Source organism: Silene latifolia, chromosome 1 (assembly GCF_048544455.1).
Source record: "Silene latifolia isolate original U9 population chromosome 1, ASM4854445v1, whole genome shotgun sequence".
NCBI classification, from domain to species: Eukaryota; Viridiplantae; Streptophyta; class Magnoliopsida; order Caryophyllales; family Caryophyllaceae; genus Silene; species Silene latifolia.
The window spans coordinates 140,788,971-140,814,605 of NC_133526.1; the positions used below are offsets into that span (position 1 = coordinate 140,788,971).

The window sequence follows — 25,635 nt, forward strand, 5'->3', positions numbered from 1 at the left end:
TTGGCTTGACGACTTGGAAAAGGGAGTCTAATCACAATGGGCTCCTTCTTCTTGGCCTTGTCTTCATTTTTCTTTGAACTTTCTTCTTTTGATGATTCTCCATCTTTGGAGTTTTGCACAATTTCTTCCTTTTCACTAGCTTCCACAACTTCATCCTCAACTTGCTTCTTCTTGCTTCATACCTTGTACCACTTCTCAAGTGAATGGCACTAACCGTTTCATGTCTAGGGGAATTACTTTGAGGTGGTAATTGCCCCTTTTGTCTTTGTGAGCTTGAAGATGCTAGTTGAGTCAATTGTGTTTCCAACATCTTGGTGTGAGCTAGAATGTTGTTGATGGTGGTTTCCTTTGCTTGGCTATCTTTTTGCATTTGAGTGAAAAATTCTTGTTGATTCTTTTGCATTTGGAGGACCGCTTTTTGGACATCAAAGCCTTGGTCATTTTGGTGATTGTATGGATTTTGATTTTGGTAACCTTGGTTTTGATTGTAAAAGGGTCTTTGATTTTGGTTTCTCATGGGTGGTGGAGTGTATGTTGTTTGAGGGTTTTGAACATTTTGGCTTTTGTATGAGAGATTTGGATGGAATTTGGTGTTTTCATTGTAAAAGTTGGAATAAGGGGTACCACTCTTGTATGCTTGGAAAGCATTCACTTGTTCATTTGTTCCCCTACATTCACCTTGGTCATGTCCCAAAGTTCCACAATTCTCACATATCCCACTTGGGATTGATGAGGATGTCGTCATGGCATTAACATGATGCTTCGATGATTTTGAGTTTTCCTCAAGTCTAGCCATAGCTTGTTCGAACTTCAAGTTGATTGTGTCAATGTGAGCACTAAGTTGAGCACCCAATTGAGTAACGGAGTCCACTTCATGCTTTCCTCCTCTAGTAGCCTTGCGAGGTCTACTATATTGTGAGTTATGGACCGCCATTTCCTCAATCTTGTTCCATGTTTGATTGTCATCAACTTCGGTGAACATTCCATTTGATCCCATATTGAGAATGTTCCTAGAATCTTTATATAAACCATTCCAAAATTGTTGCACCAAAAACCATTCGCTAAGTCCATGGTGAGGACATGAGCGACATATTCCCTTGAACCGCTCCCAAGCTTCATACAAAGACTCTTCATCCCTTTGCTTAAAACCCGTAATTTGAGCTCTTAGCATGTTAGTCTTTTCCGGTGGGTAGAATTTTTTGTAGAAAGCTAGAGCCAACTTCTTCCAAGAATCTATTCCAAGGGTGGCCTTATCAAGGCCCTTCAACCATTGCTTCGTGGTGCCGATTAAGGAAAAAGGAAATAAGACCCATCTAATTTGGTCTTGAGTCACGCCCGTTTGAGAGATTGCATCACAATAGTCGCAAAAGGTTTCCATATGAGAATGAGGGTCCTCGCTAGGCATCCCCCCGAATTGGCTCCTCTCAACTAATTGGATGAAGGCGGACTTGGCAATAAAATTTCCGGTTAGATGTTGCGGTGTAGGAGTACCATTTGGTAGATTCTCCTCGGTGGGTACGGAGTGTGACGAGAATTTTGGCATTGTAGGTGGATTTTGTGGGGTATTGTGTAATGGGTTCTCTTCTCCTTCTATTGCGAAAGGATTGACAAACTCACTAGTGGGTATAACAACTTCACTAATACCTCTTAAATTACTCCTAACAAGTCTCCTATTGTTCGTCAAGGTTCTTTCGATTTCACGGTCAAAAGGTAACAAATCACCTTGTAACCTTCTAGACATGCAAAATATCAAACAACTCGAAAACAATTAGAACAAACCTTGAGGTGTTTTACTTCCTCAAGGCGAAGAAAGACACAGCTAATGACAATAAAAAGAAATCTAAATCAAACAAACACCGTCCCCGGCAACAGCGCCATTTTTTATGCGATCCCGCTAAGTGTTCCCAAATTAAGATGTTATCGTTGGTCACGGTCGAATCAAAACACAATTTATAGCTCCACAAACAACTCTACAATTAGTAAAGAGGCAAGTAAAGGTCGGATCCCAAGGGACGGGAGTTGAAATGAGATTTCTATTGCAACTAGTGGTGTCTAAGGGGTGTCACAAATTGGGTTGATGTAGAAGGTTACTAAACTAAAATAGCAAATGAAAATAAACAAGCAAGATGAATTAAAGAGGTGTAAACAATTGATTAAAGGCACTAGGGTGTCATGGGATCATAGGGGAATCATGGGATATGATCATACAAACATGTTCTCAAATTATAAGCAAGCAATTATTGTTGTGATGGATTGAGTTGGGTTATATCTTACAATCCTAGGAAAGTTTGGGTCTCGGAGCCGAATCGATTAGATTGTACAACACCTACAAGTCAACTTAATCTTCCCTACTCAACAACATGCATGGTCTAATGAGACTCGAGTTGGGTTATATCTTACAAGTCTCATTGAAAAGATAGGAGATGATAGTAAATGCAAGGATTCATAGGCTTAGCATTTCATCAAATATAACATGTGCATGAGTAGAGATCAAAACAAGCAAGCAAATAAAACATGAAAGCATATTAATTTAAGCATGAATCATTCCCCATGTTGGTTTCCCCTAATCACCCATTAACCCTAGTTAAGAGACTACTCACTCATTATCATGTTGATCATGCTAGCAAGGTTGTCAATCATACTAACAATATGAAACATGATGAATAAATGAAAGTGATTAACAATAATTAAAAAGGGATTAAGAGATTATACCTACTAATTATTCCAATAATAAAGCAAAGATAAAAGAAGTACTTGAATGCTTGATTGAGAGGTTATCAATCTCCCAACAATAACCCAAATAATCTTCAATTACCCAAAATAAAGGATGAACAAGAGAGAGATTAAAGAACTAAAACTTGGATTAAAACTTGATTAATACTTGATTATAATATTAAAGAGAGATTTGATTGATATTAACTACACTAATTATTGATAAAAAGAACATCCTCCTCTAATTAGACTAATGGGGTATTTATAGTGGAAATTAGGGAGGATGCATTAGGGTTAACTAAGGGCTAAACTAGTAATTACACTTTTTAAGTTGAGCAAGGAGGAGCCGGTATTTTTCGAGAGAAGGGCTTCTTTCTTCGTAGCTTGGAGAAGACAATCCGTCTTTGTGCTAGAATCCGGGCGAGAATAGGGTCGGGACGGGCGGATTCTCAGTTGGAATCCGAGCGGATTCAGGGGAATCCGGGCGGATTGTGGATGGGGAATCCGAGCGGATTGTGGCAAAGCGCTCGGATTGTCTTCCGCTGGGGACGGACGGATTGGTGACAATCCGCTCGGATTGTCGATCGAAAGAACAAATCTTCTTCTTTTCTTCTCTTTTCTTCATAAATTCCTTGGGGATTTCCTTGGGGACTCAAGGATCTTTTCTCAACATTGCTCTTCTACTATAATATGTACAAAGGCCTTCTAATCTTGTCTCTCCTTGATGCTTGGTCATTGAATTCGATCAATTTAGTCTCGTTTTGCCATGAAAATGCAAGATTCTTACTCCTTTCCTACCAAGGGATCAAAATCTCAAAGAATATGCAAAACAAAGAACTAAAGATAAGAAATGACCCAAATAGGCACTAAAAAGCATGGGAACAAGGTTAATTCGGGGGCTAAATATGCGCCAATTATGGTCACATCACCTAGCATGGAGGGTGTGGGGTTTGAGCTGGATGAGGATACCGGCTCCTGAGCACCTCCCACCGACTGAGCCGCTAGATGCGGTAGTGGTAGCTGCTGATTCTAATAAGGAGGAGGATGAGGATGTACCTCGGACGAGACAGACGTACCTCATAGATGATACAATCCTTCAGGATATGCCCGAGCCGAGGAAGGGGGAGAATGTGAGAGCGGCGGAGGATAGACCCAGGTTAGGGAGAGGACCACGTCGTGTGAGGGAGAGGATAGTCGAGACCCAGCCACAGCCGGCGGCACCACCACAGCATCCGTTTCCTTGTTACCCCTACCTAGATACCCCGGCGACACATGACAGCTATCTGGCAGAGAGAGTGTCCTCTACCTTGACGCTCCGGAACATGCACGAGATGGCATTTACTCAGGGTATTGGGACCGAGGGACCACATCCAGTGTGGTGGAGAGGAGTTGGAGATTACAGCGGGGTATTCCACTCTTACGGGGTGAATATCTCCGCGTGGGGAGCACCTCAGACTTATCCTTACGGCGGTTTGACCCCATGGTATGTGAGTCTAGAGGGTGGAGTAGGGGCTGATGCGGGTTTAGGGTCTTCAGGGGCAGGTACCTCAGGTGGTGACGGAGCAGAGGATTACGTTTTGGATTAGCAGCAGCAGCAGCAGCAGCAGGACTGATACTCCTTTCCTTCTTTTTTGATTAGGGTGGTTGGTTATGTTGGATATTAGTTTATTTCATTTCATACTTTTGTGTTCGGTTTGTATTGGTGGCCATAAGGCCGTATTTGTTTTCCTAGACTTGTTGCAGGATTCATGGTCGGGCTACCATCCGACTCGCGGTTATGCGATCGCATGTTTATATATTTCGTGTTGTGATTAGGGACGATTTCAAGGTGATTTGACCTGTGGCCACTCGACAGAGTGTCCCGCACTCGATCGAGTAGCTACAGGTATGACAGGCTAAAGAGTATTCTGATTTCGGGCTACTCGATCGAGTAGCTAAGACACTCGATCGAGTAGGGCAAGCTCGATCGAGTGCCTAACCCACTCGATCGAGTAACACTGTTATAGACCCTTTTCGAAAATAAACTTGTTTGAATGTTTATATTTCTGCACATTTCAATAATTATTATGGTTATTGAAGGTTGGTAGCATATTTGGGTCAATTTAGTAGTTATGCTTCGGCCCATGCTTGGCTTATAAATGACATTTTGTGAGAATACATGGGACACACAGGTTTCTTTTATTGCATTCGTTTGAATTCCTCACGTCTATTTATTATTATCGAAAAGACTTGTTAATTAGTTCACAGAATTTCTATAACTATATTATATACAATTGACATGTGCATGCCTTTTATGGTTCTCGATAATTATTCTCATGAGGTAGCATATGTATATATATATATATATAAGACTATGTTAGTCGTGATTCGTGAGTAATGTCGACAAGGTGCTTTACGTGTAGGAATTTGTTTGATAGTGAACTTCGGGGACGAAGTCCCTTTTTAGAGGGGAAGAGTAATGTCGCAAAATAAAAAGACCGATATTATAATAATTTTGTTGCATGTTTGTAATGTTTTCTGTTATCCCTGTTATATTGCTAGAATGAAGTTATAATTGTTTTAATCGTTTGATGAGTAATTTGTATGTTAAGTAAAAGTGGAATAATTTACAATGAAAAGATAGTCATAAAGAGATAAGTATGTCGGGAACGGTAACGAAGTGTTGGAATCACGCATTGTAGCAAATCATTGTGCGACATGTTTTGTTGTTGGTAGTTGTGTGCTAGTGAAAGTATAATCTCGTAGTTGCGTGGCTAAAAGCTTGGAGTAATAGTATAGTCATTGGTCATGTTGGTACTTGTTGTGTGTTGGTAATTCAAGTTGTGGGTTGCAGAAGTTGGTGTATGTGGTGTGCCGGACATGATGATGATGACGTAGTGGGGTAACGCTTCTAGAAAGTAGTGTCCTGTGTCGGGAGAACGGTGATGTCGACCTTAGTTTCTTGGGTTGTGAGTGGGGGAGGATGAGTTAAACTTTGGGGACGAAGTTCTTTTAAGGGGGGAAGACTGTAATACCCGTCCTTTTAAGGACTCGTTGACCAACCTTGACCGACCTTGGGAGCAGGTGGTATCACTTAGTGATGCATGCCAGAGTTACCGTTTACTTTTCTATGTGGGTGGTACTCGAAAGAGTAGAGGCTACTCGATTGAGTAGCTTGGGCACTCGATCGAGTAGGGGCCACTCGATCGAGTACGTTAGTTACTTGATCGAGTAGCGTCTTTTCAGCGAGGGTTTATAATCGTGTTTTCTTAAAACCGCAAATCATTTCCGCCTCTTTCCTCTAAACATAGATGTCGTCCCTTCCTCTTCCCTTCACCAAATACCTTCCATGGGAGCCTTTGAGGATGCTAGTACCTTGAGGATGGGTTGCTTGAGTCGGGTATATAGTCTTAACACCGTTGTGAGATGTGTAGGTATGTCATCATCGTCATCTTTGTCTTTGTGATTCTTTGTATGGTGCTAGAAATAGTAATAGACTTGTGTACTGAGTTTTTAGGGATTGCTTGCTTGGTTGATATCGTATGGTTGATCGAGGAATCGATGCTTTTGGTTAAAGGTAGGTTCGCCTACTCAGTCTCTATTGGTTGTTAGAGTGTCGGTTGTTGTTGTTGATTGTTGTTGTCGTTGCTGTGATATAGCTGTTGGTGACTGATTGTTTGTGGTTCTCGAGGTGCGTCCTCAGCTGAGTGGAGTCACTTGCGGGAGTGGCTTCACGCCCTAGTTTCGCCCTCCGTGGAACCTGCCACGGGAGGGGATGTGCAATTTAATGGGACAGGGTTATCGCTCGGTATGATGAGAGGGGCTTAGGTGGGAATGGCTGCGGTCCCCCACTGGGAGGGCTGGTCCAGTGGACAGTCGGTGACGGAGATTGGTTGGAGTGGTTGTGAATGTGTGTGTGTTTGATTGTGTTTGTAGTATGTTGATGATTGATTATTGTGTCTTGCCTCAGTTACTGACCTTGTGTGGTTGTCTTGTTTGTCTTATGTGTCTGCCGTGATCCCTTATGGTGAGCAGTCCGTCTTAGCAGGTGTTATCTTGGATGGTTGCTGGAGTCCTGACAGGGATGAGTCCTCACGAGTTATGACAGAAGTAGTATATAGTTGATGAGTTGTATCTTTATTTAGTAGTTTGGCTGTAACACTTGTAAAATAACTGTAATTGTTCTTCTATCGACTTTTGATGATTACTTACCTCGGGTCACCGAGATGGTGATGCCCTTATATGTTAAGGAAGGTCTGGTTAAGGCTCCTCGGTATATGGGGGTGTCACACCATCTCCCATAGTGCTTGTCCATTAAGTCTTCTTAGTGTACCAAAATGCAACATAGCTCTCCAGATCTTGGTTAATAGCACATATGGTTGTGGTAGCATGCTCACATGGAACTCCATTCAAATCCCAATATTTATACGCACATACCTTTTGATCAAGTCTGACTATGTACAACAATGCACTATTATAGGTGTGTTTCACCTTATACACATTTGTACTAGCTTCTATTGGTACCCAATTTTTCGTAGCTAGCCTAAAGTCATTCAACTTTGCTCGAATTTTTGAAGTAATTTTGTTACACTTGGCAGCTTCTGCCCTCAATTCCACCATCATAGACATCACCTGCCTTCTAATTTCTTCACGCATAGATAAAATTGGTTTCTCTCTAGGTTAAAGAATCCACGAGTTGAATGTTTCAGCCATGTTATTGCAAGTAACGTCTGTACAAGCCCAAGTCTTATAACAACATCTGCAAAATTTAGTCACATCGCTTGCACATATCTCAATATAAGCACGCTCACTTTGTTGTCTTAGCTGCTACATAACATCAATAAACTCTTTCTCTGTATAAGCCTTCACTACCTTCTAGTAAAGCTTATGTAACGAAACTCTTTTGATGACTTTAATCCAATTTGTAAATATGTGTCTAGCACATAGTCTATGTTCTGCTTCTGGTAGCATTTATGCTATTACGACCATTAAACCCTGCATAACAGTTAATCAAAACATTGATCCAATAGTGCAACCATGAAAATTTATGAAAATAGTCATTAGAAACATGAACCAAACCTATACATACCTTTGTTGATCGGATAATAGAATCTAGCCATTTCCATTTCCTATTTCCAAATCTTGAATTAAATGTCCAAGAAACCAAGACCAACTTTCCTTCGATTCTATTTCCACCATTGCCCATGCTACGGGAAACATTTGATTATTTGCATCTCTTGCTACTGCACATAGGATCTCGCCTTTACAATAACCTTTCAAAAATGCGCCATCTAGGCCAAGGACCCTCCTGCATCCATGTAGGAAATTGTGTCTGATTGCGGCAAAGGTTATGTAAATCATATGAAATTGTGGTATGCAACCTGGAATACAGGATTTCAGTGATAAGAATACACTAGTTTTACCTCTTCAGCTTAGACATGTAGGCTCTAAGTGAGTTATATTGTCTTCCCACTACCTTACCACACGCAGACAATGCATTTTTTTTTGCTCTCCCAGCTTGCCACCTATCAATCTTTAAACCATAGGTTTCTTTCACATCCTGGACAAATAGTTTTAGCTTCCAAGTTGGATGTTTTAACAGCTTTTCCTGGTATTCTTCAGTGAAGAAATCAGCATTTAATCTCTTGTTAATCTTAGTATGTGTGAAAGTGTGGATATCCTTAAAAATCGTTTTTGTATGCAGCTGTGGTCCCTTATGAATCTAGCACTAAGCTTCCAACGACAGTCAGGATAAAACTTGCATTTGACAAGCACTCTTCTTGGCTCATTATGACAATATCGAAAGCTGCGACGTGTTTGACAACTATAATAAATAAGTGCTCTCTTTAGCACCTCGACTTTCTCAAAAAGTTGTCCCAACTCTAGTTGAACACTTCCAAATGGAGTTGTAGGGTCATATAATGACAATTCAAATTTATCAAGCACATCATGGTCTTCGTCGGCATCACCAAGACTAAATGCACCTTCATCGTTCGAGCTTCTCTCCTTATATTTATGTTCTCCATCAAGAAGTAAGAGACTAGTATCATCAACTTCACCCCCATCTTCGTCCTAATAACCATCTTTCTGTTGCTTTCCCTCGAATCTTGTATGTTGGTCTTCCGTGTCATAATCTCTCATTATTTGCTCTTTTCCAAAATAATTTCTCCTTAAGACCCAATCTATTTTTTCTTTTGTATGTGAATGAACTCATCATCAGTACTTGCCTCATCTTCATCTTCGATAACCTCTTCGAATTCACTCATATATGCCTCTTTAATTTTTATTAATGAGTCTTCCTTACTTTTCATAACCGGCTCTTCTAACACTCCATTATTGCTTACGTTAGTAGTATGTAAGTCAATCCGAGAATGAATAAGATATAACTCAACTTTTCCATATGTGGCTCCATCAACACAAAGTTGCTCAATGGTCTCATCATCATCACATAATAATTGAATCTTCTTATTATTTTGAAGCTTGAAAAAAACAATCAACATCACTTACTTGATAACCCAATCTTTGTATCATTATGTCCTTTTGCTTCATATTTAGTTGACATATATCCAAAATTCCTTCGTTAATCAATCCACCAACATACTCAACATTGTCGCTTTTACGTTTAAGACTCCCCCATTAAAACATCGATAAGTGACAGCATTAGCTGACTTTCAACCTAAAATAATCAATAAGTGTTCCATAGGGGCATGTTAGCATCTGGTGATACACAAAGAATCAACTAGTCATGTATATAACTAATAAAAATTAGCAAATTACACATACGTCACAAGAAAAGTTCTAACTTTTACCAAGAGTATACTGTGGGATTTATCTGTATGCATCCCTTTATATTTAAGGATTATAACGAATTATAAAGTGATGATAACTAGTCATAAAATAAATTGCATAAACAAAATCGTAAAGGATTAAGAAATAACCTTCGGTCCTAGCTTTTATAGCCTATGAACAATATCGCAATGATATTCTCCTATCAGTTCCACCCAAGATGCTCCGAGAAATGCCCCTCAAATTGCTAGAATGAGATCCCCAATTTTCTGTAAATATTACGGTTTATTTGTGTGATTTTCTAATGAGAAAAAATGATGAGCAAAAATTAGGTTTTTAAAAAAAAAAAAACCTAACTCTCCTTATAACCGAGTATATGGAGAAATAGGGTTGATTTTCTTTTTCCAAAAATCGGCCCATATGAACCGAAATAATAAGGATTAAAATCCTTATTTTCGGTTATTCCAAAAATGTATAAATGTGTTAAAGATAAATTGTCATCTAGTGAGGATAGAACCCATGACCTCTTGGTTTGAGTACCCTCACTATTACCACTATGACACATTCATCTTGTTGATATTAAATATAACCGATTACATTTAATTACGAATTAACAGATTAATTCGTCCAAGTTAACATTACATACATTTAATTAAATATAACTTATTATATTCAATTTACGAATTGACATTAATTAAATCTCAACTAATATTATTTAATCTTCATTAAATAATTGTCTCATCAACACATTGACTAACTGTTTAGTCATATAAGGCATCAATGTGATTATATTTCTATAACCACATCTCTCAAACACATCCTATAGGTGTGACCTTTAGGGACCAGTTGATCACCGCCATCTGTATGATAATAACGTTAAACTTTCTAGCAAGCCAACCGTTATTAGGTAATCGTTAATCAACTGATTAAAATACGAAGTATACCCTTGTGAACCTGTAAGAGATTTATAAATGTTATCACACTAATTTGTGGAGAACACAAGCTCCAACAAACTCCCACTTGTCCTCACAAGTGTATGTGCGATAACCGATTCTCATATCCTAAAATTTCTCCCACTCAATGTAAAACAATTTGCAAATCCGTATTCACAAAGGTCGTATTTTACAAGCGATCATTATCAAGAGTGGTTTCCCCGACTAGAGAGTAACTTAACTGATAAACGAATCAACATTCGAGCATGGCCATGCATTTCATTTACAACTCCTCGAGTGGCCCTGAGAAATAACTATACCTGATAAGGGTTGGATATTTTCCTCAACTCGAATCCTACCGATGTAAGCACGATGAAATGACCCGGAAAAAATCTACTTAGCCTCCGATTCACGGCACCGTGAGAAAGAAACAAAAGTCATCCAAAAACTGCCTTAATCTCAAGAGACAGTTGATAGTCAAAAGAATCGACTCTAGGAACACAATGGATAGCCTATCCACGACCTGGCACCGAATGTTTTAAACATTTAGGACTCCATTACGTTGTCACAAAAATTTGTCCTACGAGGTATCGTTATAATCTCGCATTTGTGATCGATCAGTCAACAGTTTGACTTATGGCTCGTTGAACCCACCATCAATCGACTGCACAATATAATAGCCGAGTTATCGGCTCTTGTAGGCGATTACGGACCAAACAAAATATAATGTAATTCGATTCACTTTGTGGCGTTCAAAGTTGTCAGTACAATCCACATGAAAAACAAAATATTATATTAAAACGATGAAATTATAAATAGTATATGAAAAAGATAACGTATCGAATTCATAATCAACTACTATAACTCAGGTACACGTTTAATTCTCATGAAAATAACGTGCCCTCCATGCTTATCATATTTCAATGGCTCGAAGAGTAGAATCTGCTACAACTTCCCGTTTGGAACTATTCCAGGTGACCGCAAAGACCATTAAGAGTAAAAACGAATCTAGACTGAGATTTCTAATCATCTCGATCCGTTTGGAAGCTAGCATCTGCGCAACCGATTGCGCATAGCTTAGTATCGCCTCCATAAGTCAATACCCTATCCTTAGTCCTCCGTAGGTACCTGAGGATATTTTTAACAGCTATCCAGTGTGTTTCACCTGGATTCTTTTGGTACCGACTCGTCATACTCAATGCATATGACACGTCTGGACGTGTGCATATCATGGCATACATGATTGATCCTATTGCAGATGCATAAGGAACACGACTCATGCGCTCAATCCCTTCAGGCGTCGTGGGTGACTGAGACTTGCTCAACTGCATCCCAGACGTCATTAGAAGGTTCCCCTTCTTGGAGTTGGTCATGCTGAACCTCTCAAGAATCTTATCCAAATAAGACTCCTGACTTAGTGATAACGTCCGTCGTGATCTATCTCGGTAGATACGGATTCCCAAAATGCGTTGTGCCTCACCCAGATCTTTCATCTGGAAATGGTTCTTCAACCATTCTTTAACCGAAGATAGGAGAGGAATGTCATTCCCAAACAAGAGTATGTCATCAACATACAATATCAAGAATACAATCTTGCTCCCACTCGACTTGATATATAAGCATGGTTCTTTGACCGATCGAGTGAAACCATACTCTTTTATCACCTGGTCGAAACGATGATTCCAACTCCGAGAAGCTTGCTTAAGTCCATAAATGGAATGGTTAAGCTTGCATACTTTCTTAGGATGTTCAGGATCTATGAAACCTTCGGGTTGCACCATGTACAACTCTTCCTCCAAATAACCGTTTAAGAAGGCGGTTTTCATATCCATTTTCCAAATTTCATAGTCATGAAATGCGGCAATCGCTAAGATAATCCGAATGGAATGTAACATGACTACGGGTGCAAAAATTTCATCATAATGCAATCCGTGCACTTGAGTGAAACCTTTTGCCACAAGTCGTGCCTTATAGGTATCTGGTTGCGCGTCTACAGAATGCTTTATTTTGTAAAGCCATTTACACTGTAGAGGTTGTACCTTATTAGGTAAATCAACTAGATCCCATACGTTATTCTCATACATGGAGTCCATCTCGGATTGCATGGTGTCGAGCCATAGCTTTGAGTCGGAACAGGCCATAGCACCTTTATAGGTAGCAGGTTCATTACTCTCAAGGAGTAAAACGTCATTCTCCTCGACCATACCAATGTATCTGTCCGGAGGATTAGAGACTCTACCCGACCTCCTAGGTTCCTCAGGAATATGAACTGTGTCATCAGTTGGAGGAACAACTTCCTCCATCCGTTCCTCGGTTGTTGGTTCTAGAATCTCCGACAGCTCGAAGGTTCTATTACTCGTCTTGTTCTCGAGAAATTCTTTCTCTAAGAACGTCGCACTAGCCGCAACAAAAACTCAATGTTCGGTAGGCGAATAGAAGTAATGACCAAATGTTCCTTTTGGATAACCTATAAAGTATGTCTTGACCGATCGCGGGCCGATCTTATCCTCGTGTCTCCACTTGACATAAGCCTCGCAGCCCCAAACCCGAATAAAGGACAAGTTAGGGACCGTTCCCTTCCACATTTCATATGGAGTCTTGTCGACAGCTTTAGTCGGACTTCGGTTAAGTATAAGAGCAGCTGACAAAAGAGCAAAACCCCATAATGAATCAAGCACTACCGTGTGACTCATCATGGATCGAACCATATCAAGTAAGGTTCGATTTCTCCGTTCGGACACACCACTTAATTGAGGTGTTCCAGGTGGAGTTAACTGCAAAACGATTCCACAGTCTTTAAGGTGTTGATCAAACTCATTTGAAAGATATTCGCCACCCCGATCTGAAAGGAGTGCTTTAACCTTTATACCCAGTTGGTTTTCAACCCTGTTCTGGTATACCTTGAATTTCTCAAAGGACTCACTTTTATGCTTCATTAAGTAGACATATCCGTATCTACTCAAATCGTCCGTGAAAGTGATAAAATATTTATAGCCATCTCTAGCAGTAATTGACATAGGTCCACAAACATCAGTATGTATGAGTCCTAATAGGTCACTAGCACGCATTCCAACACCTTTGAAGGAAATTCGAGTCATTTTGCAAATGAGACATGATTCACACGTGCCATATGTAGAAAATTCGAATGCGGGAATAGTCCCATTATCGATGAGTTTCTTCACGCGTTTCTCATTTATGTGTCACATTCGACAATACCATAGATAGGTTTGATCTTTGTCACCAACCTTTAATTTCTTATTATTCACGTGTAATACTTCCGTGGTTTGATCTAAGATGTAAATTCCATTAATGGAAACTGCTTTGCCATAAATCATTTCATTAAAAAGAAAGTACAGGTATTATCCTTTATTGAAAATGCAAAACCGTCTATATCGAGTACGGAAATAGAAATAATGTTCTTAGATAAACTGGGTACATAGTAACAGTTATATAAAATAACTCAAAACCACTAGGGAGTTGGATTATATATGTTCTGATACGTGCATATTCTATACACTTTATCTGTGGTTTTGGCATGTATTTCTACGCATAATTGGTAGCTTAAGGCTGCTATTTCTCCCGAAACGGTTTACTTTGCATTTTCTATGATTTATTGTAGGAATGCGTGGAAGTAGGCTAAATCAAGCCAAATTCGTCCTCCGGAAGCAAGTTCAAGGAAGCCAAGAGGAAGGAGAGTTCATTCACTCACCTTGGGATGCGTGCAAGGAGTGAAGAGTTGATTGGAAGCAACAAGGAGCCACTGCACAGCATTTTCGATCGATCGACTAAGCCTTTCATCGATCGACCACCGGAGTTCGATGTGAAGCTCTTTCGTTCGAGTAATCAGTCGATCGACCGTGCTGACCAGTCGATCGACCTGATTTCGAGCTGATATTTATTTTTCCGTGTTAGACTTTTAAAAGCCCAAACTTGTAATTAACTTTCAGTATCTTTTTATTAGTAGAACGCAGCAACTTTTAGGTTATGCTTTTCATTCTGGAAAAACTTAGTTTTCAGATCTAGCTTCAGACGGAAACCTTGATTCGAATGCTTTGTTCTTGGAATTCAATTAGTAAGCTTTTTTATGCAATCCTTCCTCTTTCTTGTTTTTCCCTTGTTATTTTGATTCTTGTTTCATTCATTTGATTTCAGCAATTGAATTTCTTCCCTTTGTTCTAGTTAGATTCCATCATGTTGAATTTGTTCTTATTTATTAATTTCGCAATTAGTGTAGTTATGATTATGCGTAGGTAATTCCTTTGATTGGGAATTAGGTGAGCCATGGTATGAAATTAGGACTGTTGTGTAGCATGAGTTCTTCCGTATTGATCTTGTTATCTTTTGATAGATTTCTTTGCTAGATTGAAAGATTGGTAATTTGATTTATCGTTAGATTTAGAATTTCTCTTGAGTGAAAGCTTTGATAAATTCTAGGGAATTATTAGACCGTGAGGTTATTTGAGCTTTGATCGAAAGACTAGCTTATTTTCCCTGAGACCGTATTATGAGACCTCTGCTGCTTGACTGACCTGTTATTTGCCATGGTGAACCGAAATTCCCGATCCTCTTTTTATCTTGTTAAGAATATTTATTTTAGCAGTTAGCCAGTTAATCAATCAATTTCAAAACCCCCAATTAATCGTTACTTTTTAGACTGAAGAATAGCAAACAAAATCAACCTTGTCTCTCTGTGGTTCGACCCTTACTATCACTAGCTATAGTTTTAGTTTGGAATTATAAATTTAATTTTGGTACTAAACGACGGTATCAAATTTTGGCGCCGTTGCCGGGGAGACGGTGTAATTCTATTTGCTTTATTTTAGTTTATTTTTCTTGCCTCAAGGAACTTTTGTTCCTTGAGGCCGTTGCTTACCTTTGCTTCTAGTTTTGCTTTTGCACAGTTAGAAGACAGGTTTTTGAGAGGAAGACTTGAGTACTCTCACTTTGGAACTTATGGCTACGATATATGATAATTTTCAGCCAAAGGAGCACCACCTTCCAAAGGGGCGCCAGTTACCTACCCCTACTACCGGTAAATTCGAGTTTCGTTCCTCTTATATTGATTTAGTGGAACGAAACCGGTTCAGCAGTCCGCGATGAAGACCCCTTGAAACATATGGAAATTTTCACGGACTATTGCTGTTCAATACCTATACCGGAGGGGGTAACTCAAGATGAAGTAAAGGGATTTATGTTCTTATACTCCTTGAAGAATTCGGTGCGAGATTGGTATCGCTACCTCGATAGAGTAGCAGCTGGAGTCACTGATTGGACATCTTTAGCACTAGCCTTCTACAAGAAGTACTTCCCGCTTTCAAAGACTGATGCCTTGAAGGGTAAAATCACGAGTTTTCAGCAAGGAGCCGACGAAGATTTTTGTGAAGCATGGGGACGTTTCAAAAGTTTGGTCAGAGCTGTCCCTCATCATGGTTTCCAGCAATGGTATCTTTGCAACCTATTTTACAATGCTTTATATGATGATTACAAGGTCATCTTGGATGCATTTTGCTAATGGCGGGTTTCAAAATAATACCGGTCAAAGTAAAGGTTGGAACACCATTGAGGAGATGGCGGTCCATAAAGCTGAGTTTGGAAGTTCACGTCGAAAGTCACGAAAGCAAAGTGAAGACATGATCTTTGTTGTGACACTTATAACTTCCATTTCTACCCGTCTCGAGAAACTCGAGATTTACAAGCTTCCAAGGAGAAAGTCGAGATTCCTGTTCAAAACTCTGATGAGATCGAGAAGTTAAGAGAGATGGTCCAACTCCTTTTGGTTCAAGTGGCGAATATGGAAGCAAATGGGATTGAGTCCTCACGGAATTTTGTGAAACAATTGGAGAATATGGAGGCTAAGCAAGCCGCTAATTCTTCAATTAAATGTGAAGGGCCGGTTGAGACGATCAATGCCATCAATCTCTGAAGTGGCCTTTCTTATGAAAGTCCCGACAAGCCAAAGGAAGACTCGGGAAATGATGAAGAAGCTCGTTTGAATTCGATGCAAAAACGAATCGAATGCGATAATTCAGTCGATCGACCAACATTCCCGATCGATCGATCAATTGTCGAAAAAAAATAGTTTCTGGTCGAAACTATTCACACCTAGCACATCCATCGATCGACCAACATCCTCGATCGATCGACGAGATACCGATGACGCTAATTACGACAGAACTGTTCACGCCACCCGGCTGCTTGGTCGATCGACCAACCATACCGATCGATCGATTGGATCTCCGAGCGAGGATGCAAATCCGTCAACTAGTTTGCATGATTCGTCACTCATTGATGATTTGACGGGGGTTTTAAACCTACGGAAGCCGAAGGTTACTGATCCTACGGCCAGTGTTGCAGTCCCGTATCCGGAGCGTTTAAAGGCTACCAAGCTGGAGCGTAAGTTTGGTAAGTTTCTGGAGATGGTCTAGAATCTCGAGGTAACGGTTCCTTTCACTGATTTAATTACCCAGGTACCCTCTTACGCTAAATTTATGAAAGATATTTTGAATCGTAAGAGATATTTTCGTGATGATGGTAATGTTGCGTTTGTGGAGGAATGTAATGCTCTTTCACAAGTTAATATGCCACCTAAATTAAAGGACCCGGGTAGTTTTTCAATTCCTTGCACTATAGGTAACCACGTAATTGGAAAGGCCCTTTGTGACTTAGGGGCCAGTGTTAGTGTCATGCCGTATTCTGTTTGCGAAAGGTTAAACATTGGTAGACTTAAGGTGACCGATATTACCGTTCAAATGGCAAATAGATCGACTCTGAGACCTATAGGTGTTCTAGAGGATGTACCCGTTCGAGTGGGTAAGTTTTTTATTCTGTCGATTTCGTTGTTCGGACATTGCGGAGGATAGTCGATACCTATTATTTTAGGCAGACCGTTCTTACATACAAATTTGTGATAGATGTCAAACGCGGAACCATCACCTTAGAGGTAGGGGATGACACCATTGAGTTCAGTCTTGCTCACAAGGCAACTGAACCTGCTGATGAAGATACGTGTTATTCCATTGATATTGTTGACAGGGTTGTTACTTGTAATTGGAGGGAATCCTTAGCCAAGGATCCCCTAGCTGATCTAACCCATTCATATCAGTGTGCAGGTAATACAGTGGAGAATGCTGAGGAGCCAGATGCTTTGGTTGCCTCAATGGAGAGCTACGAGCTCAATGAAGAAGAAGATGAGATGCTTTTGAGCCTGGCCAACGATAATTTGGTGAACACTTGCTACACCATTGAAGCCGATTCTGTCTATCTTTGTAGAGGTAAAGGTGCCTGAGCGTAAGCCACTTCCTCCTAATCTTAAGTATGTTTTTCTAGATGATACGGAGCAAGACCCGGCTATTGTTAGCTCTAAGCTCAATGATGACCAAATGCCTTTGATGTGTGTACTTAAGAAAAAAACAGGAAGGCTTTGGGTTACTCATTGGATGACATTAAGGGCATCACCACGATGTCCGTATGCATAGGATAGAGCTGGAAGAAGGCCACAAGCCTTACAGACAGGGTCAACGCAAGTTGAACCCGAAGATGCAGGAAGTTGTTATGGCCGAGGTGATGAAACTACTTGATGCAGGTATTATTTATACAGTTGGCAACTCCAAGTGGGTTAGCCCAGTTCAGGTAGTCCCGAAGAAAGGAGGGACTACCTTGGTTAAAAATGATAAAAATGAATTAATACCAACTCGAGTAGTGACAGGGTGGCGGATGTGCATTGATTATAGACAGTTGAATGCCGCCACCAAGAAAGACCATTTCCCCCTCCCTTTTGTTGACCAAATGACTGAAAGACTTGCTTCTAATAAATTTTTCTGTTTTCTAGACGGATATTCGTGGTTCTTTCGGATCCCTATTCATCCTGGACGATCGAGTAAGACTACTTTTACCTGTCCACAGGGTGTTTTTGCGTATCGTAGAATGCCTTTCGGATTGTGTAACGCCCCTACCTTTCGAGAGGTGCATGATGGGGATTTTTTCTGATTATATAGAGAATATTATGGAAGTATTCATGGATGATTTCTCAGTTTATGGTAGTGACTTTGATCGTTGTTTAGCTAACCTTGATAAAGTCATGCAGCGTTGTATAGATGTTAATCTTGTTTTAAACTGGGAAAAGTGTCAGTTTATGGTCAATGAGGGAGTTGTGTTAGGGCATCTGATTTCTGATAAAGGTATACATGTTGACAAAGCAAAGGTGCAAGTGATTGAGCAATTACCTCCTCCCGTGAATGTTAAAGGAGTGAGGAGTTTCCTTGGTCACGCTGGTTTCTACCGGCGTTTCATTAAGGATTTTTCAAAAATTGCTAAACCACTTACACAATTGCTCCTTAAGGATGCTGTCTTTGAATTTACTGATGAGTGCCATGTCGCTTTTAACAGGTTAAAGGAGGCCCTAGTTTCGGCGCCAATCATTCAAATTACCGATTGGGACCTCCCATTTGAGATCATGTGTGATGCCGCGATTATGCTATCGGTGCGGTTAAGGGACAAATAAAGAATAAAGCTTTGAATGCATATACTATGTGAGCCGAACTCTAGATGAGGCTCAAGTCAACTATTTTACCACTGAGAAAGAGTTTCTAGCTGTTGTTTTTGCCTTAGACAAATTTCGGTCTTATTTGTTAGGTTCTAAGGTTATTGTTTATACTGACCATGCAGCGTTGAAGACTCTTTTTATTAAGAAAGATACTGGCCGAGGCTTTTGAGGTGGATACTCCTTTTGCGGGAGTTTGATTTGGAGATCGAGAGATAAGAAAGGAGCGAGAGAATGTGGTAGCCGACCACCTATCTCGTCTGCCTCGCCGCCGACGAAAGGGAGGATTTATTGCCTATTAATGATTCTTTCCCTGATGAGAGTTTGTTAGCTATTACTACTTCAGGGTCTTATCCACCTCCGTGGTTTGCTGATTTTGCTAACTTTGCTGTGACAGGTAGGATACCACCCGAGCTTTCATGGCAGCAGAAGAAGCGGTTTGCCTATGATGCTAGGCAATATTTTTGGGATGATCCCTATGTCTTCAAGGAATGCGCAGACGGTCTCATCCGAAGATGCGTACCTCAGTGGGAGGTGAAGGATATCCTAGAGGCTTGCCACTCTTCTGCTTATGGTGGTCATCACGGTCCGTCCAGGACCGTAGCTAAGGTACTCCAATCTGGTTTTTATTGGCCTACTTTATATGCAGATTGTCGCAGTTTTGTTGCTGAGTGCGATGCTTGTCAAAGATCGGGGAATATTTCCAAGAGACATGAGATGCCACAGGTAGGCATTCTTGAGGTTGAGATTTTCGATGTCTGGGGCATTGATTATCAAGGACCTTTTTCGAGCAGTCAAGGTAATAAATATATCCTCGTAGCTGTAGATTATGTATCCAAATGGGTAGAAGCTATTGCTACTCCCCATTGCGATGCAAAGGCCGTGATTAAATTGTTTAAAAAGATTATTTTCCCTCGTTTTGGTGTCCCTCGGGTTGTCATTAGCGATGGGGGAATGCATTTTAAAGAGAAACAACTTAGTGCTTTATTGACTAAATTCGGTGTCCAACATCGTAGAGGTTTGGGGTATCATCCCCAAACTAGTGGTCAGGTTGAGGTTTCTAACAGAGAATTGAAGGAAGTCTTAGCTAAAGTTGTTTCTAAATCACGGAAAGATTGGAGTCTTAAGTTAGCTGATGTCTTATGGGCTTATAGAACTGCGTTTAAAACGCCAATCGGGATGTCACCATACCGATTGATTTATGGTAAGACATGTCATTTACCTGTCGAGTTAGAGCGTAAGTCTTGGTGGGCTATTTGTGATTTGAATTTGGATCCTAACCTCTCTCGTGAGAAACGCATGACACAGCTGAATGAGCTAGAGGAATTTAGGCTGCTGGCCTATGACAATGCGAGGATATACAAGGAGAAATCAAAGCGCTGGCACGACAAGAGAATCATCAAGCGCGAGTTCCATATTGGCGATAAGGTACTTCTATTTAACGCTCGTATCCGTTTATTTCCTGGTAAGCTGAAATCCAGGTGGACCGGCCCCTATACGGTCACAGCTGTCACAAAGTTCGAATCAGTTGAATTGGAGACTTCTGCTGGAGAAAGGTTCAAGGTAAATGGCCAATATGTGAAGCACTATCATGGATCAGATGCATATGTTGGGAAGGTCGAGGTTTTGTACTTTGACCCGCTATCAGATGATGAAAAGTGAGGTAAAAGGGTCGTGCGGGACCTCTTAAACCAGCGCTAACTGGGAGGCAACCCAGTTGTATCTTTTTTGTAATTCAGGATTTCTATTTTGTTATTTCATTCAATTTGCATTTTAAGTTTTCTTGTTTTGTTTCCTTTAATTTCATGCATTTGCAATTTTTTGGTTTGGGAAAATTGTACGCCTTTGATGATTTCTGCAGGAATTTATTTTATGCAAAGTGCGTAAGTGGTTTACTGGATGTTGTGAGACAAACGGGGATTAAGTCGGGAAACAAGTTTGACGAATTTGAGCTAAATTGTCAGGTCTTTCAGTCGATCGACCAGGAGGTTCAGTCGATCGACTGACACAAAGAGAACAGAGGGTACTGTGAATAGAGAAGTGGTCGATCGACTGGGTCAAATAGTCGATCGACTAGTCCGCGGGTTCAGAGGTAGTTAATAAGGGAAGTCTTCATCCTTATTTTCTCATTCATTCACTTCCCAAAAATCTGAAAAACAAAAGAAACCCTAAGTTCCCCCCTGCTGCGATTTTCACCTACATCCCGTCTTAATCACTTGATTTTTATTGCTTTAATCTTCAAAGTTCTTCAAGGTATGTCTCTAATCCCATCTTTATGCTTTTTATTCGAGTTTTGCTGAAGCTCCATGCGAAATTTTCGAGTAATGTGCCCTTGAGACGAAAAAATCGATTTGGGGAAAACGATTTTAGGGTGTGATTTCTGGTCATTTATATACTTTAATTGCTTATTCTGGCCTTTCCCCTTTGATTTTCGACACTAATTAGCAACTAGGAGACGGTTATTTCAGTTTTCCCCAAATTTTCGAAACCCTAATTTGCGAGGATCATCTGATTTTGATTCGGGTTTCTAGAAATTGACACTTAAGTTGGTTAATTGTTACTAATTTGCTTCTTTTGCAGGAACAAGAATGACAAAAGGGAAGGAGCCAATGCAGAAGGGGCAGTCGAGCCAAAGGCCTGCTAAGCGGCCACACGGACCGCCTCTGATGATAGAAGCCACTACGGATAGTATACCTGACTATCCGCAGGTTATCTTTGCTAAATCTATTCAGCGCGCAAAATTTTCCTTCTTTGTTTCGAGTAGGAAGGTCACAGCCACCCGGTTTCTCCATAAAGACACTTTGGAGAAACTAGGCTGTTATGAGTCGATCGTGTCCCTGCTAAATGGGACGGGTATGATAGGTCTTCTGGACATGGCTGAGTTCACATATTATGTTTTGACCCTTCAATTCTTTTCCTCTTACGCTTTTGATTCCGAAGCCTTTGAGGCTGATGCGACCAAACCCTGCATTTCCTTTCGCCTTTTTAATGTCAATTATTCTCGACACTTGCCGATTTTGCGGGTTTTCGGGTCTTTACTCCGAGGCGTAACCTCGGACCCCTCGACACTCACCGGACCATGTGGTCTTGTATCGGTGACACTTACGGGTCGAGGAGGACGGGCACTTCTGTCCACTTGCCCCCTCTTCGTTATTTTCTACGGCTAATGGGTAATACCATTTTTGGCCGTAAAGAGTCTAATAATGTGAATAATATTGAACTGTCGATTTTGGAGGGCTATCTGAACGTTGAGCGTCGGAGAGCCCGCATCTATAACATTGCCTACTTGACCGCCGCTCACTTTCAGACTGTAAGTGAGGGCAACTTGACCACCATTGCCTGTGGCGGTTTGGTGACACGTATCGCCAACCGCCTTGTTTTACTTTTCCCTCGACAGGAGGACCCCATTGACCCTGAGCTGCGTTTTATGGACCTCTCTTACGCGAGGGGTGTCTATTGGATCGATAGACAGATGCGGTGGAAGATTGATTCTTTCATCTGTGACCGCATCCCTGTCACGGGCTACCCTCCTGTCCTGCCCCTTACCACTATTGAGGGGGCAGCTCGGTCGCCCCTGCCTAGTTACAGGCTTCCTCTGGTGGCGGCCACACCTTCTGCTAGCACTTCGAGGAGGGCTCGTGCCTCCTCTTCACAGGCACCCCCTACCTCCACTACCACCCCTCCTGCTGGCACAGCCACTTTTCGGCCACCTACCCCCTTAGTTGTCCCTCCGGTCATGGACCAGAGGGCAATGTCACGTGTCCTGGGTGATTTGTGCAGGAGTTTCAACGAGCACAGGTTGGACACGGCCATCGCCTTGTACCCGGTCTACGAGGAGCTAGCTCGGGGGGGGATGCTTCCACAGGGTGACTGGGCTCACCCTTCTTACTTTGTCCCTCCAGTAGACGGTTACCCTCAGCCTGCCAGGAGACCCCCTCCCACTCCTACTGCTGGTGCCTCTGGTTCCAGGAGGGCCACTCCCGCTGCTGCTGCTGAGGAGGAGAGTGACTCGGGGTCCGGAGAGGACAGTGACTCCGACTACGAGGGTGGATATTAGATGCTGGTGACCTCCCCGTTTTTGGCTGGTTTGGGGAGGTCGTATTTTGTGAGTTGTTTTCCTTTCTCTTTTCCCTTCCTTTTACTTTTTATGCTTTTATTCTCCCATTTTTCCTGCTGGTGATTTGCTGTTGAGCACAATGGGGACATTGTGCGTTTTGGTTTGGGGAGGGTATTTGCATATGCCTTTTGTTTTGCATCTGCATTTGTCTTTATTGCATTTCAGTCACATGTTTAGTGCATTTCTGTTTGCATTTGTTTTTATTTTTCATCCATTCAAAAAAAAAAAAAAGAAAAAATTAAAAAAATTCATAAAAACCAAAAATATCACGTTTACTTTTGCACATAGCTGAGTCGGATTGGAGTTTTTAATGATGATTTTGCTCTATTAGTCAAATATGCCATTCCTTGCCTTTTCATAGCTGCTTAGCAAGAATTAAAAGTGATTTCTCAAATTTTGTTATGGAATCCATTTCGGGCAATTAGACTTGACTCATTACTTTTGGCAAACTACTTATACCTTCTGAGACATAGAGCCTATAACTGGTGACATTTATGACCGGTTAATTTAGGTTTGAGAGTAGTTACTCCCTTCATTTCATGTTTTGCACGTGTATGAGTTTGATTGCTTATTGCCTATACGCATTGGTTTGTGGTCGGTATTGCATGTTTGGAGAACTATTGCATCCTCCCCTTTCTCATTTTACCCCATTAACTCCACTATAAACCAAAATTGCCAGTTGCCCTCAACTACATCCCATACTTAGCCTACCATTGTGCCAAGCTAGGAAGTAGTGGAGGAATTTGTTGATTCAAGTTGTTTTGGTTCGCTCTTGTAATGTTGGAGCGGGTATTTTTGAGAAGTGAAGGATTTACTTCAGCCTGAAAAAAGGAAGAAAGAAAAAAAAAATTCAGAAAAAAATGAAAAAAAAGAAGTATGTTTACCTGGGCAGAATGCTCTGGAGTGTGCAGGGTGGTCGATCGACTGCCATCATTGGTCGATCGACCACCAGTTCAGATTTTGAAAAAAAAAATGAAAATGAAAGAAAAAAAAAGAAACAGAAAAAAAAAGAGTCTTGAAAATAATAAAGTCTTGGCTGAAATAAAGACACGCCTCATGTGCTTACCTCTTGATTTGGAGGCGTTCGTTTGGATTTTTGTGTTGCCTAGTCAATAAAGGCATGGTTATTTTTTATTGAGTTGGAAGAACGGGATTCGGTTTCTGATGGTTCGTTAGGTGCTAGCTTGGCTCTTACCTTCACTTTCCCATAATTGTTTTGCCCTTCTTTCCCACTTAGCCTCACATATCCAAATTTTGCAATAGTTCGGCATGTGATAGTCCTTGACGGTGGTTATGCGTATGTACGGTAAATAGAATCATTATTCATGCTAGTCAAGCATACATGTTTTGTCGGTCGCAGTCTAGGTGAGAGACTATACTTTTCTTCCCTCTCTTTTACATATTATCTTACCATTTGCTTTGCTGAGAGAAGAGCGATCCGGGAGAGTCCGATTGTATGAGTCTTGCAAGGTCGAACGCCCGACTTAATTCTATGATATGCATAAATTTGTTCGCTTGATTTAAGCTTTGCAGTAGTTGACTTTGGGCATTAAATGGTTTGGCATTGACTTGTAGTTAGCTCTGAAATGTACTCCTTTCCATTTAGTTTTTTATACGGGTCATAGTGCTTGCTTGGGGACAAGCAAGATTTGGTTTGGGGAGATTTGATACGTGCATATTCTATACACTTTATCTGTGGTTTTGGCATGTATTTCTACGCATAATTGGTAGCTTAAGGCTGCTATTTCTCCCGAAACGGTTTACTTTGCATTTTCTATGATTTATTGTAGGAATGCGTGGAAGTAGGCTAAATCAAGCCAAATTGTCCTCCTAAGCAAGTTCAAGGAAGCCAAGAGGAAGGAGAGTTCATTCACTCACCTTGGGATGCGTGCAAGGAGTGAAGAGTTGATTGGAAGCAACAAGGAGCCACTGCACAGCATTTTTAGTAGATCGACTAAGCCTTTCAGTCGATCGACCACTGGAGCTCGACAGGAAGCTATCGTTCGAGTAATCGATCGATCGACCGTCTTGACCAGATCGATCGACCGATTTCGAGCCGATATTTATTTTTCCGTGTTAGACTTTTAAAAGCCCAAACTTGTAATTAACTTTCAGTATCTTTTTATCAGTAGAACGCAGCAACTTTTAGGTTATGCTTTTCATTCTGGAAAAACATAGTTTTCAGATCTAGCTTGAGACGGAAACCTTGATTCGAATGCTTTGTTCTTGGAATTCAATTAGTAAGCTTTTTTATGCAATCCTTCCTCTTTCTTGTTTTTCCCTTGTTATTTTGATTCTTGTTTCATTCATTTGATTTCAGCAATTGAATTTCTTCCCTTTGTTCTAGTTAGATTCCATCATGTTGAATTTGTTCTTATTTATTAATTTCGCAATTAGTGTAGTTATGATTATGCGTAGGTAATTCCTTTGATTGGGAATTAGGTGAGCCATGGTATGAAATTAGGACTGTTGTGTAGCATGAGTTCTTCCGTATTGATCTTGTTATCTTTTGATAGATTTCTTTGTTAGATTGAAAGATTGGTAATTTGATTTATCGTTAGATTTAGAAT

At 40.8% G+C, this 25,635-nt stretch overlaps 2 non-coding genes across 2 annotated transcripts; one reads left to right on the plus strand and one right to left on the minus strand.

Annotated features, from left to right (window-relative positions):
* The first annotated feature begins 1,064 nt into the window (after positions 1-1,064).
* On the plus strand, positions 1,065-1,171 carry LOC141618443 (small nucleolar RNA R71). Its single transcript, XR_012531393.1, has one exon. It is a non-coding gene; the product is annotated as a small nucleolar RNA R71 (small nucleolar RNA).
* Positions 1,172-15,733: 14,562 nt separating this feature from the next.
* On the minus strand, positions 15,734-15,842 carry LOC141620751 (small nucleolar RNA R71). Its single transcript, XR_012532029.1, has one exon. It is a non-coding gene; the product is annotated as a small nucleolar RNA R71 (small nucleolar RNA).
* Between the last annotated feature and the right edge of the window lie 9,793 nt (positions 15,843-25,635).